The sequence below is a fragment of the Somniosus microcephalus genome, chromosome 8 (assembly GCF_052327205.1).
Source record: "Somniosus microcephalus isolate GS21.2 chromosome 8, FLI_Smic_1.0, whole genome shotgun sequence".
In the NCBI taxonomy this organism is placed as follows: domain Eukaryota; kingdom Metazoa; phylum Chordata; class Chondrichthyes; order Squaliformes; family Somniosidae; genus Somniosus; species Somniosus microcephalus.
The window spans coordinates 258337669-258356678 of NC_140994.1; the positions used below are offsets into that span (position 1 = coordinate 258337669).

The following is a 19010-nucleotide window of genomic DNA, read 5'->3' on the forward strand; positions in this document are numbered from 1 at the left end:
TCCAGTACAGTGCATGAGGGACTGCTGTACTGTCGGAGGTGCTGTCTTTAGGATGAGACGTTAAACCGAGGCCCCGTCTGCTCTCTCAGGTGGACATGAAAGATCCCATGGCACTATTTGGAAGAAGAGCAGGGGAGTTATCCCCGGTGCCCTGGCCAATATTTATCCCTCAACCAACATAACAAAAACAGATTATCTGATCATTATCACACTGCTGTTTGTGGGAGCTTGCTGTGTGCAAATTGGCTGCCACGTTTCCCACATTACAACAGTGACTCCACTTCAAAAGTACTTCATTGGCTATTAAGCGCTTTGAGGCATCTGGTGGTCGTGAAAGGCGCTATATAAATGGAAGTCTTTCTTTTAAGTCTTTCTAACTATATAGAATAATAAAGTGCGGTAGACCAGTGCTTTGTATAAGCTAATCAGCACTTTCTCAGATGGTACGTCCTAAAATTCTGTTAATTTTTTTTCCATCACCCTGGATTTTGTTCGAGGAGATGGTCTCACAGTGCTTCGGTATCAGAAGCCACTATATTAAACTGCGCCAAGGCAGCACAAAAGTCTTACCAGGCACCGTGGGAGATTTGTATGTATAATAGCAAACATGCACCGAGATTATTTTTTTCTGTGGACAGAACAACGCTGAGCTGGAAGAAAAGCTTACACCTGTTGGCTCTACCTCCCTAGAAGCAGGTAGCAGTCTCTAACCGGTGCCTATGATATACCTGCATCTTTCTTTACTCTGCTGCTCTCTGTGCAGAGACTCGGTTGAGAATGCCTGATTATAACTGTTACCTCAAATGAATGAGTGAATAGAGCTAACATAAATCGCCCTGAGGACCACAGACACGGATAAAAAATTAAAATAATTATTAGCTGGTAACTTCTAGAGAAATACAATATTATGAAACTGACATTTATGGATTATTGTAGGATAATTGTGAAGCTGGCGCTGCTCTGTGTATGACAGTTAATTCGAGCAGAATCAGCAATTAGTAGGTGCATGGAAATATATCCTGCCTTACTCTTCCTATACAGTTTAATCATAGTACTACTTCTAAGAATGAACGCTACATCAATCATCTTGTGCAACTTCTTATCACTGAGGATAAAACACTTGAAGAGTTGCAATAATTTGATAGCACGAGAATATCGAACACATTCTAAGAGACATTAATACTTTGTATAGAGACTGGTCTGGGCAAAATGATCAGTAACCAAAGTGGAAGGTAATTTGAGCTCAATTTGTGTTCAATTAACTCTTACAACTGCACATCGCCACAAAGAAACAAACAATCTCATTTGGAAAGTTTACCTGTTGATTCAAATCACAAAGTAATTTTTTAAAAATCACCTCACTTCACTACTTTCAGTGTTAATATACTTTGAAGAACTTGATGTCAGCGGATTCTCTTCATTCCCAATAATTTCTCTCCAGGCCTTAATCTTATCTGTAGATGAATTGCACGTGTTGGGAAACATCAAGTCTCTCTTGTTGGAATGCAAAGTTGAACAAGTCTCGTAGCGGTAACTTTGGGAAAGTGGATCGCCCCCAAATACTTCAACATAGTTTGGAGCTATGTGAATGCTTCGGCTGGCTTTTTGAATTCCATTTAACGAATTCCTTGGTTGGATGCAGCAACACGTGTCCATGGCACAGGAATCGACAGCAAATCCAGTTCTGTTTTTATGGACCGTGAAGGCGAGGATAATTAAAACCAGTAGAAAAATCGATGAGATTATCCCTAAAGATATAACTAAGTAATGGCTTATGTCAGAAATAAAGCCAGGATCTTCGGACAGGTTACTGGCACCAGGAAGCACCTCATAATTGGCCTCCTCTACAGAGAACATTATCGTCATTGTAGCTGAAAGGGAAGGCGTCCCATTGTCTGCTACCACAATAAGCAACCTTTGCTTCTTGGAGTCTTTGTTCACAAGACGACGTATTGTCCAGATTTCGCCAGTGTCGGATGAAATAGTAAAGAGGCCAGGGTCTGTACTTTGCCTAATCTGATAAGAAAGTTGTCCATTTTCACCAGCGTCAGCATCAGTGGCCGATACCTTGGCGACTAAGCACCCTGGTTCGGCGAAACGAGACACTGTTTCCAATACTGTTGACCCAAACCCCGATATTGGATGCAGGATGACTGGGGCATTGTCATTCTGGTCAAGGATAATTACATTTACTGAGGCGTTACCAGTAAATGCGGGGACTCCAGAGTCCTGTGCTTGAACACGGATCTGAAAATGCTTTAGTTGTTCATAGTCAAAAGTTCTCCGAGAAAATATGATGCCACTGTTTGCATTAATATCGACGTAATCAAACACTAGCTCCTCCTGAAGCCGAGTCTCCAAGATAGAATAGGATAGTCGAGAATTCTGCCTTAAATCCGGATCAAATGCAGTTAGTTGGAAGATAGAAGCCCTCATAATATTGTTTTCCATCACGTAAGCTGTATATAAAGGCTGTGCAAACTGCGGCGAGTTGTCATTTATGTCTGAAACCTGCACCCGGATGGTTTTGTTGGATGTTAGAGGAGGGATTCCCGCATCTCTGCATGTGATGGTAACATCGTACTTGGGCATATTTTCGCGGTCTAGTGGATGGTGGGTAAACAATCTATAATAGTTCTTTAAAGATAAATCTAGGACGAAAGAGAAGTTATCTGCGACTTGGCATTCCATCTTTCCATTTTCGCCTGAATCTTTGTCTGCTGCGCTGATCAGAGCAACTACGGTGCCCGGCGGAGCATCTTCACTTACTGGACTGGACAAGGAAGTCAAAGTCAATTTAGGTGCGTTATCATTGACATCAATAATGTCCACCAGAACATCGCAGTACACGGGCTTGGGGTAAGGACCCTTATCCATTGCTTGTACCTTGATCTCAAAAGCGCTGTTTTCTTCATAATCCACACGCCCCTTCACTCTGATTTCACCAGTTTTGGAATCCACGGCAAATAGCTCGGGTACTCCTGCAGACGTATGACTGCTAAAAGAGTATACTATGTCTCCATTTGAACCATCATCCAAGTCAGCAGCATTTAATTTAATTACCAGGTTACCTTTAGGTGTATTTTCTAACAGACTGACCCTATAAACTGACTAATCGAAAACTGGTTCGTTGTCACTTGCATCTCCAATTATAATCAGTACTTGCGCAGTGCCTGACCGTTCAGGAACCCCTCCGTCCTTGGCAATTAGCACTCACCTGTGGACCGATCCCTTTTCTCTGTCCAAGGGTCTTTGCAGCACCAAGAATGGCAGCTTTTCATCTCCGCTGCTCGTCTGTACTTCGAGAGCGAAATAATCGTTGGCAATGAGCTCGGAGGTTCGAAGGGCGTTTGTTCCGACGTCTGCATCATGCGCGCGTTCGAGGAGGAAGCGCGCTCCCGGTATGGAAAGCTCTGAGATTTCCAGGCGGAACTGGCTCTTTGAGAACCCGGGTGCGTTATCATTTACATCCAAAATCTCCACTTCGGCGTGGTACAGGTTCAGGGGGTTGGCAAGCACGGCCTCCAGAGATACCGTACAACCGAGGCTGGACCCACAGAACTCTTCCCTGTCAATTTCTTCCCTTACAAACATTGTAATTCCATTGTCTAAATGTACGTCGAAATACTGCTTCCTTGAGCCAGATACAATCCGAGAGCTGCGAGCTGCGAGCTGTTTCACATCTAAACCCAAATCGGCTGCGATATTGCCAACAAAGGCGCCCGGTTGCAGCTCTTCAGGAATCGAATAATGAAGCAGTCCCGAAACCATGTCCCACGAGGTGAAAATACCTTACAACAGTTGCCATTTTATCAAACAATATATTTTATATCTCATGACCAGCACAAAGCATTCCAATTGTTTCAGCGCGACGCGGTACTGTTCAACAATTCATTGGAATAAAGTTGTTTAGATATCATTTCTTAAGTAGTTGAGCTTAATTGCACAAAATACCTTTACTTACTAAAAATAAGAAAAATCTCCGTATATTTTAAAAACCACCAATGGATGCATGTACAAAACGCAACTCGCTATCCAGTTTTACGCTGTGTCTGATCGTACGCGATGGGGTGGATGGGAAAGGGGCAGTCAAGATCACCAGTCACACCTCAGCTTCTGATTGGCGAACAAAGGCACACTCATATTCAACCAATCCGAATACTCCTGATTTCTTAAAGCGAGAATGTCTTCTTAAAGCGTCGTGATTTTCTTGTTACATTTATTGGTGCGCAATTAAAAATAGAAGGAAGCCTTTCTTTCTCTATTTTCGATATATTGTTCTTTCTGGAAATTTACTTCTATACAACGAGTTTATAATAGGCATGTGAAGAGACAGTTATTCAGAACCTGCTGGCAAAATGCAAGTCTGAATGCAGGCTTTATTTGTGGGACATTTTGGCAAGTTTGCTATTCCTCTATACTGAATTAATGCAATTCACTTTAACTATATTCTGCTGGCATTTTTCTTACAACGAACCATGTGACAAAGTCTACCAATACAAATTAAAATATTGTAGAGATTCAGTAGTGAAAAGGGTTAACACATTGTCTTTTCCTCTCATAGAAACATAGAAGATAGGAGCAGGAGTAGGCCATTCGGCCCCTCGAGCCTGCTCCGCCATTCAATGAGATCATGGCTGATCATCCAAACTCAGTACCCTGTCCCTGCTTTCTCCCCATATCCCTTGATCCCTTTAGCCTTAAGAAATATATCCAACTCCTTCTTGAATATATTTAATGAATTGGCCTCTACTGCCTTCTTTGGCAGAGAATTCCACAGGTTAACCACTTTCTGGGTGAAGAAATTCCTCCTCATCTCTCCTAAATGGCTTACCCCTTATCCTTAGACTGTGACCCCTGGTTCTGGGGACATCCTTCCAGCATCTAGTCTGTCTAGTCCTGTTAGAATTTTATAAGTTTCAATGAGATCCCCTCTCATTCTTCTAAACTCCAGCGAGTATAAGCGCAATTGACCCAATCTCTCCTCATACGTCATTCCTGCCATCCCAGGTATCAGCCTGGTGAATCTTCGTTGCACTCCTTCCATGGCAAGAACATCCTTCCTCAGATAAGGCGACCAAAACTGCACACAATACTCAAGATGTGGTCTCACCAAGGCCCTGTACAACGACATCCTTGTTTCTGTACTCAAACCCTCGCGCTATGAATGCCAACATACCATTTGCCTTCTTAACTGCCTGCTGCACCTGCATGCTTACTTTCAGCGACTGGTGCACAAGGATGCCCAGGTCTCGTTGCACTTCCCCTTCTCCCAATCTATTGCCATTAAGATAATAATCTGCCTTCCTGTTTTTGACACCAAAGTGGATAACCTCGCATTTATCCACGTTTTATTGCATCTGCCATGCTTTTGCCCAATCACTCAACCTGTCCAATTCATACTGGAGTTTCTTGGCATCCTCCTCACAGCACACACGACCACCCAGCTTTGTTTCGTCTGCAAACTTGGAGATATTACATCTAGTTCCCTCGTCCAGATCATTAATATATATTGTGAATAGCTGGGTCCAAGGCCCGATCCCTGTGGTATCCCACTAGTCACTGCCCGCCACTCGGAAAAAGACCCGTTTATTCCAACTCTTTGCTTTCTGTCTGCCAACCAGTTCTCTATCCAAGTCAATACATTGCCCCCAATCCCATGTGCTCTCTGAGAGGAAAGGCTCCTTTCACATTTGGCTGCACGAAAATAGTTATATAGCAGGCCAGCACTTGTAGGTTGTCATGAGGGGCAGCTGACTCGAGTTATAGTGCCAACTGTTGTCTCAATCTCACCCAATGATTGTCTATCTCTGTACCAGTAACTCCCCTCCATTGTTACAGAAATTGTAATATTGGGCAAGAGTTGACTGGAGTATCTCTCTATCTCTCTCTCTCGCTCTTCCCCTTCCCTCTCTCTCCGCTATGGTTAACATATTCATAGTGAAGTTGCATAAATTACAGGGAAGTTTTTAAACTTTTCTTATCATCGGTAAGATCACGACCTCACATAACTTACATTAATGCCAAGTACTTTTAGTTTTGCATGAATGTAAAATATGTGGCACGACTCAGAGGTGAAGACGTAGGATGTGAATTCAGGCAAGTGGTGTGCGACCATGACCTGTTTAGGTGTAGAAAAAGCTGCACAACAATCAATTGAAAGCAAGCTTCATAAATGTAATTTTACTCCTTTCTATTAAAATGTAATCTTCATTTGAATGCCTGCATACAAATAATTGCTTACTCAGAGAAGATTTCTGTTACGATACAGTCGATAGTCTTCATAGCTGGTCACATTGTGTTAAGCATCTATTACCATGATGGCTAAGTTTGCTAATTGGAAACTTTGGCTACAACACGACCGATGCACATGCACGATGGATTTAAGAACATAAGAACATAAGAACTAAGAGCAGGGGTAGGCCATATGGCCCCTCGAGCCTTCTCTGCCATTCATTGAGATCATGGCTAATCATCGACCTCAACTCCACTTTCCAACCTGATCTCCATACCCCTTGATTTCCCTAGAGTCCAAAAATCTATCTATCTCAGCCTTGAATATACTCCTTTTATCTGTGTCAGGTGAAAAAGCTCAGAGAAAGTGGTAAGAAAGTGAACATTTTAGCCAGAATCCTCATCATGTGCTGTCACCTTGGGAACATGGCAACCTGGTTCTGCGAATGGGGACATTGGGCTGAATTTTGCTATAATATGAGAAAATGCTGGAAATACTCAGCAGGTCAGGCAGCATCTGTGGAGAGAGAAACAAAGTTAACGTTTCAGGTCGATGACCCTTCGCCAGAATTTTACCAGTGCTCAGCGTGCAGGTTTGGAGGTGGGTCTGCTGTCAAAATTGAAACGATTGACAACGGGTTGGGAACCCGCTCCGAACCCGGCTCAATATAAGTTTCCAAAATGTCAGGTCTACGAATTCAGAACAGACACGGCACCAAGCGGTGGGGAGGCATTTAAGATAGCTAAATGCTTGTTAACTACTCCAGCCTATTTCTATTTTACCACTTTTTTAATGAGGTTCACATCATTCGGAGATCACGTGACCGAGTCAAGATGGCGGCCGTGATGGTCCGGTGCTGAGAGCACTCTCCCTGCTTCGGGCGGCCAGCTCTCGCCGCTCGCTCCTGCAACCGGAGCGAGGTGCTCAGCGAGTCGGGCAGAGGCAGCGCAGCGCGGTGAGCAGCAGCAGCAGCCACGTCGACCCGCTGGAGCACATCGGCCGGCAGCTCCTCGGCGGGAAGGAATTCCGACTGGGAGGAGGGGAGCCGAGCATGGCGGCCGGGAGCCGAGCATGGCGGCCAGAGGCCGACCCGTGAGAGGGAGAAGCAGGCCCTGGGCCGTGGAGCATGGAGCCGGCAACGGTGAGGAGGAGGCCGCGGCGATTGGAGCATTCACATCCCGACAATGTGTTCGGCGAGTCGGGCGGAGGAGCGCAGCGCAACGAGCAGCAGCAGCAGACTCGACGACACGCTGCAGCACGTCGGCCGGCAGCTCCATGGCGGGTAACTCACAATCCGGCTGGGAGGAGGGGAGCCGGGCATGGTGGCCAGAGCGGGAGAAGCAGGCCACCACATGTGGAGCCGGCAACAGTGAGGAGGAGTACGCGGTGAAGAGGAGGACAGAGCGGCTGAGGGACATTGTGCTCCCACTGCCACGGGAAGCCATTGTATTGACTCTGAATGCGGCGCTGTATGTATAGCTGACGCGTCCCTACGGGGAATAAGCATTCCATTGTACTTGTACTGGTTACATATGGCAAATAAAGCTGAACTGAACTGAACTGAACTAAGTAGGTTGAGTTCTCTGTCTCCCCATTGCTGTGAATAGGTGGCAGCTGCAAAAGTAGTATGAAATCTCCCATTTCACAGGTGTTCTCTTTCCAATGTCAGGAACTTGAGACTTCAGAACTTGGAAGACACTTTTGAGCTGTGTGCAGTTTGGAAGTGTTGGAGTAAACTCTCTATCCACTTTCACCTCCTTGGAGCGAGCTCTCTCACCATTGACAGATCGCTTCTGTCATCTCAACTTCAGCTGTCATCTATTCCAGCAACATTGGTGCCCCTGAAAAAACCTCACCATGCTCCTATAAATCCCTCCACGATCAGCCCCAACAGCAACATCACCAGGCACACCAACATCACCAACAACAACATCAACCTTCTTCACAATCAACTGATGCTGCACAGGACACAGGCCATCAGCAACCGACCATATTGCTGCCCGGGAGGCCAGCGATGGCATCGCCATGGACAGATTCACTTCACTTGACACTGCACACCCTGGCTGCCACATGATGCATCAGGTTGACACCACCCCACACCAGCACCATAAAGCATCCTAAAATGTCCAAGCCATTCCTTTAACATTCTTCACATTTGTGGGGGGGGGGGGGGGGCGTTCTGTCTCAACATTCACTGGAATGCACAAAGACATTTCCAAAGATGAGCAGAGATCTGTCCAATGAGGCAAAGTGTTGAAAATGAAGATTTCAATGTTTGCCAACACATAAGGAGAAAAGTTACATGAACATTGCATAAGACACTCAAGTGCCTACCCTTGTGTGTTGTTAGTTGGCACGATTGGATTAGGATGAGGGTGATTGTGAGGGGTAGTGAGATGGGGATATGATAATATGGATAGAGAGGGATGGGTGGAGGTGCAAGGTAAGTTGGTGTGAGTAAGGATGTGAAGGAGTAGGATAGGGAAGGTAGAGTTATGGGGATGTGACGAGTGGCACAGCAGGATGAGGTTGAGTGTGGTTTTGCAGAAACGTTTTGTGATCTACTGAGAACAATGAAAGGTTTGTGCCACTGCAGTCAGGTACTCCTGCTTTTGCCCTCCTGTGCAATGTGCAACCAGGCTGTGTTGATGTCCTGGGGAGGTCTCTTCTGCCCTTGGGAAGGAAAGAGACTCTCCCTGCGTGCTGTGACTCCCTCCATAAGCATATGGAGGTAGTCAAGCTAGAGCCTGGGTGCAGCCGTCCACCTTTGTGCAGTGCGTGTCAGTGTTTGCAGCACCTCAATGCTGCAGGACACTGACAGAACAACTATCAAAGTGAATATGGCCATGGTCCCTTTAAGGAGACCGGCTGATGACGCGTCATCAAGTGACGCCATCAGATCCGCTTCCTTTTATTTGACCGGGAACCTCGCCGGGCGGGCTTTTCCAAGCCCAATCAGGGGAAATCCTTTTCACAGAACGGCTGGAGCCGGGAGCGGGTCCGGGACCCGCCAACGAACTCCACCGCCGTGATCGCTCCTCCGAAGGCGAAATCGCGGCCATTGTTGCTATTACTGTTGACCCATACTCAGGTAATGGATGCACGATCATTGGAACATTATCGTTCTGCTCAAGGATAATTATAATCCACCGAAACATTGCTTGACAGAGGTGGCATCCCAGAATCTGGTGCTTGAGCATGGATCCCAAAGTTTCTGAGTTGCTCGTAGTCAAATGATCGCTGAGAAAATGTGATTCAGTTATCTGAATTAATATCGACGTGTATGGAGACTAACCTCCCCTGGTCTGGAATCTCCAAGACCGGGCAGGATTGTCGAGCATCCTGGTTTAAATGTGGATCAGAAGCTGTCACTGAGAAGGCAGAAGTCCTGATAGGGTTATTCTTTATCACGTAAGGTACTCATAAAGGCTGTGCAAAACGTAGAGGGTTGTCATTTATGTCCGAATTCTTCACCAGGATTGTTTACATTGATGTACGAGGAGGGGTTTCCAAATCGTCACAACTGAATACTTAATGAAATTATTGCGATCTAACATGCGCTGGGCAAGCAAACCATTCTAGGTCTTTAAAGAAGAATCTAATTTAAAGGAAGATTGTTTGTGATTTTATATTTCACTTGTCCATTTTCTCCCGAATCCTTTTCTGCTGCATTGACCAGAGACACCGGGGTCCCAGGGTGGACGTCTTCACGAATTGAACTGGGTAAAGAAGTCAAAGTCACGTCAGATGCGTTACCATTCACCTCGTGAATATTCATGAGCACTTCACAGTGCATCGGTGTAGACTGAGAACCCTTATCGTTGATCACAGAACCACTATTTTCTTCATCGTCCAAATCATCTTTAATTCCGATTTCGCCTGCTTTGCCATGTACAGATTTGGCTCACGAACTCCATCAGATGTATTACTGCTGAAATATTACACTATCTCTCCACTGGAACACGCGCCCAAGTCAGTAGCGTTTAATTTGATTACCAGAGATCCTTAGGGTGAGCCTTCCAACGGGATGATCTTATAAAGTGACTGGGGAAAGATAGGCGCCTTGTCATCCTGCAGTAGGATTGATAACTAAACAGTTCCAGATCTTTTAGGGAATCTACTATCTTTGTCAGAAAGGGCTAACTTGTGGGTTGATTGTTTTTCACTGTCCAATGACTCTTTTCTAGCATCAATACAGGCAACTTTCTATCGGCACTCCGGGTTTCACCGTAGAATGAAATAATCGTTCAGAAGGCACCAGCAGATTTGGAGGGAGTTGCTTCCAACGTGCGGAACTTGGGAGCTTGCAAGCGCGAAGCGTGGCCTTGGTGGAACATTCTCTGAGACGGAACAGGTAAGTGTTTGGAAAACTCAGAGAATTGGCATTTACTTCCAGAACCTGCACATTAATTTGGTCGAGGCTGAGGGGTTGTTCATTCACACCCTTTTAGCAAAATATCCAAGTGATACTCTGTTCACAAAGCCAAATATTTCCCATCATAAGCAACATCCCATTGATGAAATTTACATTCAAATTTTGTTTTCTCCAACCAGACACAATCCGAAACCGCGAGCTGTCTTACATCTAAACCCAAATTGACCCCAGCATTCCTAACAAAGCCACCCAGTTGTTTTCAGTAATCTAGTAGCGAATGTGTCCACAAACTAGGTACCAGCAAAGGAGCATAAACCATAGCAGTTGCCTATTTAGCACTGCATTTATTTTAAAATATTTACACTTCCATCAATAACCTCGCAAATGATTCAGTGTGGGAAACACCGTTCAACATTTTCTTTGAATGTCATGTCAGAATTCTTTTCAGCAGAGTTACGTTGCTTAAAATACCTAAACCTTTTGAATGCCCAAACAATTTTCCGAGCATTTTCCGCAAAGCGAAATTCGATTCATGCACAAAACCTAATGTAACGTTATGCAGCTCTCCATTTAGTTTTCCAGTGTATTTGGTGCGTAATGCCAAAAGCAGGCTGTCAGAATCTCCAGTCACATTTCAGCTTCTCATTGATGAAAGGAAGAACGCTCAGATTTAACCAATGACAATGCTCAGTATCTCTTAAAGCTAGAGCGTCTTTGCAACACTTTGTCCACATTTATCGTGGTGCAATTACATTTTCAAGCAACCTTTTCTTTTCTTAACTTCACTATGAAACAACGCACTGCAGACCTATTAGAAATGTATGTCTTAGTGAGTTCTACATTTATCCGTCATTTGATGATTCAGTTATTCCAACCCAATTCGTTTAGTCAGTGTTCTGCTGAATACATCTAAAAGCACTTTAATATTACACTTGGTTTCATTGTTGTTCTGCGATAGTGAACGGTTGGGACTCTGCCTGTTGTTGCTGATACCAATATTAGGGAATTGATGGGGCCATGGATTAACACATTGCCTTTTAGAACAAAGATGCTAATCCAACAGAAATTGTCGGATGAATGTATTTTCTGTCCGGATGTAAGAGTTACATGTGAAATGAGTTTGGGCAGAATAAGCACAGTTACCAGTGGGCATTGTAATGCCACTGCACAATGCTGCCTCTAATGTGGCACTCATTTGACAAGCTCAATCAGAGGGACCAAGGCTAGTGTGTTTATGTGAAATGTCACACGTCACAATTCTTCCCTATAACCCTTGATACTACTACTGAGCTTCTCAATGTGAAACTCAAATGCTTTGAAGATGATGTTGAGGCATATATACAAAGAAAGAAGGCGGGCATCACTGGACATTTAAACTGTGCTATATTTGACCTGGGGGTGCTTTTCAATGGAAGTAGCTCGAAATGGAAAACAGATCCATTCTCCAATGCTAACATCACTCTGCTCCCAGCACAAAAAATCACTAATAAAGTTCAAATGAAATAGTAATATTTGTATTTCTTCCAGAATTCAGTATAAATCATTAGGAGAAATATGTGTTACAGCAGCAAATATGAATGTAGTACTGCACTATACACCGAGTAGAATCAGCAATGGAATAACACTTGCAAATCCATCCTTACATATGCTTTTGCTGCAGTTGTGCTTTCACCTACAAAAAAATATTGTCTTACAAGTGCCGAACATTTTACACGTAGTAAGGTAGCGAAAGGTAGCTAGTTCATGTGAGGGCACGTTCTTATGTTGCAGATAAGCCACTTAATGATTTAGAAATAATTAATTGTAAATTAGTACGAACACATTCGTCGGGAAAACACTATATTCAACCCAAAAAGCCTGCTGTATGAGAGGTGATCCTTCTCTTTCTACCGGCCTCAAATCTAGCTTACTCTCTCTATGTTCATCACAACTTATCAATAACATAACCCACACGACTGTGCTTACTTTAGTGTGCTGAAATTTATGTCCTTCCCCTAAACTTCAAGTATATATCTACCTGCTCGTTCTTCTCCCCGAATTTAGGCCAAGTGCACCATCTCCTATTCCACCTTATTCTCACGCAGGACTTAAAAAGTGTGGCATGTCTTGATTCTTTCAGTCTCTTTCGTATTGCAATCTGCTAAACCCTAATGTTGGCGTCTTCTAGCCACTATTTGACTTAACTCATATTTTAACCTATTCTTCCCTATAACCCTTGACACTACAACTGAACTTCTCAATGTGAAACTCAAATGATGTCATTTTTAGGGAAAAATATTAGGGACAGATATAGCAAAATAAGTTCAGATGTGCAACTTTTAATTATATCTGCCATTTCTCTGCCATCAATTAGACAAAGATGGAAACTAATGCTACAATACTTCAGCGGTTGCCTGTATATTCAAATCAAACTCAAAAGTGTTTTTTTTAGAAGGGTCTCACCTCACTGTTTACAGTGTTCTTGCAGTTTAAATTCCGGACAATTTCTTCATTCCCACTCGTGACGTTCTTTTTGCGTGTAGATGACCTGTACATGTTAGGAAACATGGCGTCTCTCTTGGCCGTACCTGAAGTCGAACACGTGTCATAGCGGAAGCTTTGTGAAAGTGGATCGCCTCCAAACACTTCGACATAGTTCGGAACTATTTCAAGATTTCTGCTGGCTTTTTGAATTCCATTCAACGAATTTCGTGCTTCAAAGCAACAACACGTGTCCGGGTAACCATTATGGGCACCAAACCGGTTTCTGTTTTTATGAACCTTAATTGCGAGGATAATTAAAATTACGAGAAAAATAGATGAGGTGATGCCCAACGATATGACTAAGAAAAGGCTGATGTCACCAAAGGACCCAGGATCCTCAGACAGACTGCTCACGTCAGAAAGCATTTCCGTATCACCGTCTGTCAGTGATAAGATGATTGTCAATGAAGCTGAAAGCGGCGGTGAACCATTGTCTTTTGCACCGATGACCAACCTTTGCTTTGTGCCATCTTTGCTCATAATGCCACGGATTGTCCAGATTTCGCCTGTATCCGGCGAAATGGTAAAAAGTCCAGGGTCAGTCGTCTGGAGAATCTGGTAAGAGAGGCGAGCATTCTGGCCAGAGTCGGCATCAGTGGCCGACACCTTGGCAACTAGATAGCCAGGTTCTGCGAATCGAGATACTGTCTCTGTTACTGTAGATCCAGACTCGGGTAATGGATGCACGATCACAGGAGCATTGTCATTCTGATCAAGGATAATTACCTCCACTGAGGCGTTGCTGGAGAGTGCTGGGACTCCAGAGTCCGTAACCTGAACTTGGATCTGAAAATTTTTGAGACTCTCGTAGTCAAAAGATCTTTGAGAAAATATGACTCCCTTTTCTGTTTGGATGTAGACGTAATTGAAAACAGACTCACCCTGAACCTGAGTCGCCCTGATGGAATAGTTCAGCCGAGAGTTCTGGTTTAAATCTGGATCAAAAGCAGTCACTGAAAAGATAGACGCTCCAATAACATTGTTCTCCATCACGTAAGCTGTATATAAAGGCTGTGCAAAGCGTGGCTCGTTATCATTTATATCCGAAACCTCCACCAGGATGACTTTGTTGGATGTGAGGGGAGGAGACCCTGAATCACTGCACTGTACAGTGACTTCGTAGCTCGAGGTATTTTCACGATCAAGTACCTGTTTTGTGCGCAATGTTAAATATTTCTTGGAGGATGAATCCAGTTGAAAAGGAAGATTATCTGTTACTTGACATTCTACCCGCCCATTTTCTGCTGAATCTTTGTCTGTTGCAATGATTAGAGCTACAACTGTCCCGGGCACCGAGTCTTCAGGAACTGGACTGAACAGTGTAGAGACAGTCACCTCAGGGGCGTTATCATTTATATCCACAATCTCAACCAATACATGACAATAAGCGGGAATTGCGTGAGGTCCCCTGTCCATTGCTTGCACATTGATCTCAACAACACTGTTGTCTTCATAGTTTAAATTTCCGTTGACTCTGATTTCACCAGTTTTGGAATCCAGTCCAAACAGCTCACGGATTCTAATAGCGGAATGGCGACTAAAAGAGTAAACTATCTCCCCATTGGAACCATCATCCAAATCAGTGGCATTTACTTTGATCACCAATGTTCCTTTGGGTGTATTTTCCAACAGACTAACCCTATAAACTGACTGGGTAAACAGAGGCGTGTTGTCGTTCAGATCTTGCACACTGATTAATATTTGTGCAGTTCCGGAACGCTCAGGGACCCCGCCGTCTTTGGCAATCAGCACTAACCTGTGACTAGATGTCTTTTCTCTATCCAGTGGCCTTTCCAAAACTAACACTGGCTCATCTTCATTCCCATTTCGTTTTTCAATGTTTAAAGCGAAGTATTCGCTGGCAACTAACTCGTACGATTGCAGGGAGTTGATTCCTACGTCTGGGTCTTGAGCGCATTCAAGGGGATATCGCGTTCCCGGTGCGGCCAGCTCGGAGATTTCAAGGCGGAACTGGCTTTTTGGAAAAGTCGGAGCATTATCGTTTATATCCAGAATATTCACTTCAACATCGTACAAACTGAAAGGATTTTCGATCACTGTTTCTAAAGATAACACACACGTCTCGCTCGGCCCACAGAGCTGTTCTCTGTCAATAGTTTCCTTTACAAATAAATTACCATTGTTCAAATTTATGTCGAAATACTGCTTCGTGTGACCAGGCACAATCCGAAAACTGCGAGCTTTGAGCTCCTTCAGGACTAAACCCAAATCGTCTGCGATATTCCCAACAAAGGCGCCCAGTTGCAGTTCTTCAGGAATTGAGTAACGAATCTGTGCAGAAATTAGATCCCAGAAGGAGCATACACAGCACAACAGTGACCATTTTAAGTGCCAGTGTCGTTTATAATATCTCATTTCCAGCACAAAGCATCCCAATTGTTTCAGCCCGACAGCTTGCTTCGATAATTCCTTCGAATTAATTTACTTATTTTTCCCCGAGTGAAAGTAGCGGATTAGTAAAAATACCTGTGGGTTTACAAATCTGGAGATTGCTTCTGTGCCGATCTTCTTATTTCAGCGAAAAATCACCATTGGGTTTGAATGCAAAGCCGCTCACAATGCTCACGGCCCGATGTTCAACACTGAACTGTGGCTGAACGTGCGCAATGGTGGATGGGAAGGGAAGGGGGCAGGCAGGATCTCCAGTCACATTGCAGCTTCTGATTGGTGGATGGAACATAATCACATAGATCCAATCAGGCTTTCGAGCATTTCTTAAAGCTGGAATGTCTCAGAAAATCTCTGCGTCGGTTTCACATTTATGGTTGTTCAATCAAAAATGCAACTAAAGTGTTTATAAAACGTTTTGTGAATTACATTTCGCTGCTAATACATCGTTTAACATTAGTATATAGCCTATATAATTTGGTTAGGTTAGCAGAAAATCCTTAAATACACTTTTAGTGTATCATAGCTGAGGAGTTGTTAAAACCTTAAATGTGGCAGTAAATTCAAATACATCAAATCCAATTTAATCTTGCTGTTGGCAGCTACACTCCACTTCATAGAATAGAATTACAGAATGGTTACAGCACCGAAGAAGGCCATTCGCCCCGTCGAGCCCGTGCCGGCTCTCAACAAGTGCACTTCAGCTAGTCCCACTCCTCTGCCCTTTCCCCACAGCCCTGCCAATTATTTTCCTTCAGGTACTTATCCAACACCCTTTTGAAAGCCGTGATTGAGTCTGCCTCCACCATCCTTTCAGGCATTGCATTCCAGATCCTAACAACTCGCTGAGTGCAGAAGGTTTTCCTCATGTCGCCTTTGTTTCTTCTGCCAATCACCTTAAATCTGTGTCCTCTGGTTCTCGACCCTTCTACCAATGGGAACGGTTTCTCTCTATCTACTCTGTCCAGACCCCTCATGATTTTGAACACCTCTATCAAATCTCCTCTCAATCTTCTCTGCTCCAGGGAGAAAAACCCCAGCTTCTCCAGTCTATCCACGTAACTGAAGTCCCTCATCCCTGGAACCATTCTGATAAATCATTTCTGTACTCTCTGTAAGGCCTTCACATCCTTCCTAAAGTGCATTGCCCAGAATTGGACACGATACTCCAGTTCAGGCCAAACCAGTGTTTTTACAGGTTTGTCATAATTTCCACGCTTTTGTAATCTATCCCTCTATTCATGAAGCCCAGGATCCCGTAAGCCTCTTTAACTACTTTCTGAACCTGCCCTGCGAACTTCGACGATTTGTGCACACATACCCCTCGGTCTCTCTGTTCAGGCACAACCTTTAGGATTGCACCCTTTAGTTTATATTTCCTCTCCTCATTCTTTCTACCAAAATGTATAACTTCACACTTTTCTGCATTAAGTTTCATCTGCCACTTGTCTGCCTATTCCATTAGCCTGCCCATGTCCTCTTGAAGTCCTACACTACCCTCATCGCTTTTCACTATACTTCCTAGTTTTGTGTCATCTGCAAATTTTGAAAGTGGGCCCTGTACACCCACATCGAAGTCATTAATATATATCAAGAAAAACAGTGGTCCTACAGCTTCGCACTTTTCCCCATTAAATTTCATCTGCCACGTGTCCAACCATTCCACCAGCCTTTCTATGTCATCTTGAAGTCTATCACTATCCTCATCATTTTTCACTATACTTCCTAGTTTTGTTTCATCTACAAATGTTGAAATTGTGCCCTGTACACCCACATCCTAGTCATTAATATATATCAAGAAAAGCAGTGGTCCTAGAACCGACCCCGGGGGAACACCACTGTGTACCTTCCTCCAGTCCACAAAACAGCTGTTCCCCACTAACCACAGTAATCGAAGTTTTAACGCTGACTTATTGGAACTGATATTAATATTTCTGAAGAAACGAAACTTTTTAGAAACGTTATTTTCGTGAAGGTATTTTACCAAATACTAATAATGAGGTGGAACGGCACTGGTAATTACTGGTACAACTAGTGTACAGCATCATAACATTAGAGCTGGGCCTTTTCGGAGGGAAATCAAGAAGCACTTTTTCCAGAAATAATGTTAGTACAAACCTGAATTATCTCCACCAAAAGGCTGTGGCTACTGGGAAAATTTGAGCTTTTAAAAATGATATCGATTGATTTGTATTAGATAACGCAAGGGATATGGATTTAAGGCGGGTAAATTGAATTGAGGTACAGATTATCCATGATCTAATTGAATGGTGCAGCAGGCTCGAGTGGGCAGAATGGCCTACTCTTGTTCCTAAACTCCCAGCTGACACATTCTTGCAGAATGGTGGTTCCTGAAAATGTATGCTATCTATCCATTGGAAACATCATTGAAGTCATTAGCATTTAGTGTGATTATCAGAGATCCATTGGGTGAACCTTCCAACTGGCTGACCGTGTAAAATGACAGGGAAAAATGTTCCTAACTAAGCCACCCAGTATTTTCAGTAATCCAGTAACAAACTTACACATAATCTAAGTGGCAGCAAGGTAGCATAAACCACAGCTGTTGTCATTTTAGTGATGCACTTGTTTTAAACTATTCATTTACAATAACCGTGTTCGAAATGTTTAGGTACGGTAGCCCCCATTCAGTCTTCTTTCTTTCGTATTTCTGATTGCAAAGCAAAATTAAATGTGGACGTTCAGTTGTCATTTACTCAATGGCCTGAGGTGATAGGACTGTATTCCTCCGAGGATGGATCATAGTGAGCCATGGTTCACAAGATGCTCCCATATTTTGAATAGCCTCTCCACAGTGGCGCAACAAGCTATCCTTCATCTTATAATAATGTAGCAGATGGAATGACGTTCTGATGCATGTCGGAGTGATCCATATGTTACGTGGCATTCTGAAGCCAGGTGGGTGATCCACATGCTTCACGATCCGCTCCTAAGTCGTGCCCCTGCTGGTTCCCCACATCACCCGCCTCTTGCATTTAGGTGAGCGTTCTGAAAATTTCAGAGTTTCGGTCGCTGGCCAGGTGTGATTCTAGGACTGAAGGAGGCATCTTGAGCGCTTCTGGCGATCATTAATAGGTAGACCTGAGTTTGCTCGAGCGGGGTTATATACTCTGATTATTGCTGCTTCACTTCTGAGATGTGGTGGCAAGAAATGTCCGACGATATGGAGACAAACTGTCGGTGCTGGTGTAATAAATCTCATAGCGCTGCTCAGTTGCATAACAACAAGCTTTACTCCCTGCCCATTACAGCGTTTCAAATACCTGCACGTTTTAAATGCTGAACTGATTATTTCTGTCATTTTCTCCAAGATATTAGATTCATACACGAAAAAAACTCTATGCCGTATTGCGCATCTCCCCATTTAGTTTTGCAATATATCTAAGTGCGTAATGACAAAAGCGCGTTATCATGATCTCCAGTCACATTTCAGCTTCGCTTTAGTGA

At 43.8% G+C, this 19010-nt stretch overlaps 1 pseudogene; it reads right to left on the minus strand.

The window, feature by feature from the left end:
* Positions 1–1277: 1277 nt before the first annotated feature.
* Positions 1278–3855, minus strand: LOC147114277 (protocadherin gamma-C3 pseudogene; annotated as a pseudogene).
* Positions 3856–19010: the final 15155 nt, after the last annotated feature.